Source organism: Cupressus sempervirens, chromosome 6 (genome assembly GCF_028749045.1).
Source record: "Cupressus sempervirens isolate cs-2001-9-10 chromosome 6, ASM2874904v1, whole genome shotgun sequence".
In the NCBI taxonomy this organism is placed as follows: Eukaryota; Viridiplantae; Streptophyta; class Pinopsida; order Cupressales; family Cupressaceae; genus Cupressus; species Cupressus sempervirens.
The window spans coordinates 330,441,599-330,447,114 of record NC_143123.1 but is presented as its reverse complement, the minus strand read 5'-3'; positions in this window follow the sequence as shown (position 1 = coordinate 330,447,114).

Genomic DNA, 5,516 nt, shown 5'->3' with positions numbered 1-5,516 from the left:
TCTTTCATCATATATCGCTATACATGTGTCAGTATCACACTTAATACACAAGGTGCTCAAAAGAAATCTTTAATCAAGCCCGCCAGCTTGCCACATGTCGATACTGTGCATCTTCAACCCAACTTCAACTGAAGAGGCCCTGAAAGCTTCTGCCCGCGTGATATGTGTCATGTCCACATTTGCATCATTCAAGAAGGTGGCAGGGTCCCACACCCTTAATAGAAATTACTGCTTTTTTCATCCGACAGTGTCTTGAGGCATTTTCAACCTCTAAAAAATTGCACCTTTTTTTAGTTTGCAGTTGCCTCTGCAGTCCTAGGAACCTTTTTCAGAGCACCAGTTTTTTTTGCGAGTGCTGAATTCGTAGAAGCTCTTTTTGCCCACATTTACGAGTATAGACTAAGGGGGATTTTTTTTTTTCTTATATAAGCCTGAGGACACAATATAATAAGGGAGTCCTTTTTTGAAGCTTTTTTGAAAGAGTTTTTTTTTTTTTTTTCCATCTTTAGTTCACTGCTTTTGAAGAACACTTAGAAAATAGTTATAGTTTCATTCTCAGACCTTAGCTTGTGGTTAGATAATCAATGAAAGGAAACGTATCGGACTATGTCTAATTTGATCTACTATGTGTTTACTTAGATTTTGATTTTAAGCTCCATGTCATTTTTAGATGAATGTGGCTATCTTTTGTTATTTCCAGATTTTGTAATCTTATCATAGATGCACAAGTTATTGACCCATGTATTATACTCATTCAATGTTTGTGTTTTGGGATTATACTATGCCATTCTTTATTATTGTTGAATATTGCTTGGCATGTTTTGTTGATGAGAGAGATTAATCGTATTGATGGTTCCTTCATCTAGTGATCAGTCATTATTGATCGGCAAAGATCACAGTATAATGTGCAGGGTGTTTGTAGTATCTAGGATTACAAAGCAAGGTTGAGACAAGAGGGCTCTCTCAGTGGGAGGGCTTATGACAGTCGGTCAAAGGTGGTCTTGGATCTAGTACTCTCAGTTCTATGTGGATTTCCAGCTTTTGTAATCTTATCATAGATGCACACGTTATTGACAGATGTATTATACTCTTTCAATGTTTGCGTTTCGGGATTATACTATGCCATTCCTTATGAGTGAAATTCTTGTGGAATAATTGTTTCACTGAGATAATGGGAGCAACTCATATGGGCTTAACAGGTGCTTCTCATGAAAAGATTTGAACATGTTGCACCATGTCCATTTGACTTTTGCATTTTATTCTCTCTTCAACAATGAAGAGTCTGTGGCATTCCGCGCCTAATCTTTTGGAGTCTCCTGTTCCTCTTTTTTCTAAAAGAAAGCTCTAAGGGTTGCGATTTTGGTGGATCACCTCAGGTTAGCCATTTTCTAATTTTCCCTTGTTTCCCCTTTTCTAAAAGAAAATAGTAAGAGATGATTTCCAAAATTCTGAAGGTTTTTGTGCACAGTGCATCAGGTCTCCCATTAGCAAAGCTTCCCAACCTGCCATTATTTAGGCATGAGTCTTTTAGGAATCAACAGTCTAAAAAACATGTTCCTAGGTTTTGCATGATTTTGTCTTTAAAAGCATGAGTTCTCGTTTAGAGGGTTTTCTTATTTTTCTGCAAAAAATTATGCCAGGTGTTCTTGTTTTAGGGTTTTTATCTTTTTTTTTTTTCCAAAAAAGTGATACTTTGTAGACTTCAGTTTTAGGGTTTGGCCATTTTTACCACATACATCGTGTTTTTGGGTTGCACTCGGAGTTCTTGGGACAGACATCTGCAGAAGTTTTTTCGATTTTCGACAAAATTGTGTCTAAGAGGGTTTTCCGATTTTCCATAAAATTGTTGCGTCATGTTTTGTCGGTTTTAGCAGCTGAACTTAGAGGCATAGCTTTGTTTCTTAACATTAGGTTGGACAGATTGGTTTGCTGATTTTTCCGTAAAATTGTTGTTCAGGTTTTTGTCAGTTTTTAGCAGCTGATCTCAGAGGCATAGCTTTGTTACTTAAGATCAGGTTCGGTGGATTCTGATACTCTTTGTCATTTCCAGAAATTCTGCAGACCTAGGGAGGGTGTCAGTAGCAGGCTCATGTCACAGAGTCTTTTGAAGAGAAGGGGGCATTCTTCCATGCTTTTTTTGTTGTTAGTATGATGGTCATAAGGGGAGGGTATTAGAATGATAATGGATTTTTTATATAATGATCATCCTAGTTTTAGTTGTTTGGTAGCTTTTATTTTTTTAGTTCATTTTTATTTTAGAAACTCTTTGTTTGCAATATCTTTTTGTAAGGAGATGGTTCAATATATCAAAACTATCAAGTTTTATAACACCTAGTTTCCATGCATAGACTAGCAAACACTATTTCCCCACCTTACACCTACATCAATCAATCCATTTAGGCAGAAGGACAGCAAAACCTTCAAGTTAAAGAAGCATCGAAGAACATATGGAGGATTTAAGTATATACAGCAGTAAAGAACACAGATTTAGATCAGAGAAGACCATTGTGAGCAGCAGCAGTACAAATAAAGATCAGATTTAAATTTGTTATATCAAACAGATACTAGGCCATTTCCACGGTTGCACAATATTATATTTATAAGACTCTTTAATACTTTAATGAATGAACTGTCTGATTGTGGAGGTAAACTGAAAAACATAATAATGGGTGCAAGTAGCACATAAGCTTAATTCAAGTGTGCCAACTCTGGACGAGGCCAGTAAGCTGAATGGCAGGTTTCATTCTGTACTCTTGGGCTCGATGGAAAGGAATAAGCTCGAGGTGCCTTATATGATTTTCCAAGGGACTTGAATGAGGATAAGTTGTTTGGGAAAGTATTATTAAATTCCACATGCACATTATGGTCTTAATAAAGGTTTAAAGTGGCAAGTTGCATTTCCTCAATATAATTCATACCCCATTTGATGTTCTAGGGCAAAATATAGGAATATCCCTATAGGGGACATCGAAATTGATATCAGATCACCTTTCTTGCCAGCCTGAGGGTTGAACAGTAGTTGAAAAAATTAATAAATATCTTTCCTATTTATAGCACAGTTAAGAGCAGACTTATAAGAGATTTATACCAGATTATCATGAAAAGATTGTGATCAAACCAGAAGCTTTGCTGAGGACAGTGAAGAGAAGCTGATAAACAGAAATTTAAAGTTTAATACTATGCATTGATGGAAGTTGGGATTTGATTATTATTATTATTAAAAAGAACCAAATGTAAAATGAAAGTTATGTGCTTCATTATGAAGATAGCTGGCATTAGATTAATATGCAATCTTTCAAACAGTGTAATGTCCCCTTCTTAGATAGCTGGGGATATGACAACAATATTTTCAAAACTTCAATGGCGAGATACCTCTTCATACCTTAATTCGTTCAATATTTTTCGAAGTGACTGTTATGACTGCGAATTGGAAGGATGTATACAATCAATATACTTATTTCTTGGATTTAACAATTTATCAACTACCTTGGGGTCTGCAATGGTTATACTACTGATATTAAGTCTTCTATGAAAAACTTATTTAAATATTATTTGAATGAATGGGCTCTAATCCCGAGTGTATATGCCTAATCATATTTATGTTCTTGAACAAATTTTACTTCCCTCTTCCTATCAATTATTGAAATGAAAGAATAATGGTTATTTCTGATCGTACTTCATACTGTTGCAGTGTTGTTGTTTGGTCTGATATAGTTTTTGAAATAATGATGGTTATTGATGCTGTTATGGAGCGAGTTTATACAAGACAATTGAATCAAGAAGTCCCCTTCTCACTTTGTACAGACCTTATATATTTAGATTACAAATTCCATTGGGAATCCAAATGGAAAGTTTAACAAACGGAGTTTCATATCTAAATCAAAGATGTTTTATACTAAAAACTCCCAACATTTATATAGATAACTGAATCCTTTTCACATGACAATAACGGCTTTTAACAATTAACAGAAAATAACTCTAATAATATTCAAGATCAACTATTTATTATTCATAACTGTAATTTCATGGTCAGCTGAAATAAATAGATTAATGACAAACTATCATGATCAATTGAAAATAACTATAATCATATTCAATTGAAATAACTAGATCAACAATTAACTACTTCTAACCGTAGTCATGTTCAGCTAAAATAAATAGATTAACGACTAACTATCATAACTATATTCATGATCAACTGATTAACAAGTAAAATAAATACTAAACAAGAAAGAAAGGAATATACAAGCATCATCGGAGGATCTTTTATCTGGTTGTGCAAGCCTTGGCATTGATGAGAGGAGAAACATTCACATAGGTTTAATCTCTCAACCTCAAACCATACTTATTTCCATACATTCTATTAAATTAGATTGACCCTTCGTACCTCGGGATCGGGTTTGAGATATTCTTCAGTCCAGCCACCTGAGCATCTTGGTGTTTTTGAGTGTCCATTTAGTTATGAAACAAACATGTTTACATAAATGGTGCTATGGACATCAAGTGATCATTAGATGACACATATGCCTATAAACTACTTTGGCCAAAGATTTCCAATGGGTTCAATGACCCGATCACCATCGTTTGACTTGACAACATGTTTCATTACAAGGATGAGCATGAGCTACTATATCTATTTCATTTAAGTTAATTATGTTTAACTTCTCTTTTGCTTTCTTGTAGATTGTTCCACCTCTTCACCATACATGGCTACCTTGCCAGTGAGTCCCAGGTGTTTTAAAAGTTTGTGAGCATTCTGCTCTTTTTACATCTCTTCACCATTCATGGCTTCTTGTTGGTGAATCCCAAATGTATTGATAGTTTATGAGCATTCTACTCTTGATATCTTTTCTTTTGAATTTTAACATTATATAACTTATTCTTTAGATCAGAATAATTCATACAGGTTCCTGATACATTTAAAAGAACTTTTCATAAAGGGAAAACAATCAACTTCTGTTATGATGATTTTGATTTCATCAAAAGTAAAAAGACTGTACATTATGAATTACAATGATTATTCAGCAAGAAAAACATGATCATTGACAAAGAAAGGAGGTTTGGCTATTATAGGAAAAGAACATATTGAAATGGTAATCACATGACTTGATGTATAAACTAATTATGCTGAATCCTTGCAATTCGGGATTGTCAATCTACTCTCCTTAGACATTGCAGACGTAACTATGCAACGCACTTTATTTTCTTTGAACTTGAGTTCATATGGCGGAGTTGCTGCTTGAATGGACATTTATATTGGAAGATGTAGGCTTCGGTTCACGGGAATGTGTGATAACAATGCTGAGTGAAATAAGAAAAACATAGAGGTAATGAAGGAAATCGGGGTGTGCAGAATAGCAAAGTCGAGCATATAAATAAAAAGGGTGTCGGGTTTCATACACAACTCTAGTTAAAAGAAAAACCACACCTTCTTGGCTTCCGTTGGTTATAGATTATTTGTCATTTCAAATTACCAAGTTTATAAATCGACAAGGAAAGAAAGGGAGAATAAATAA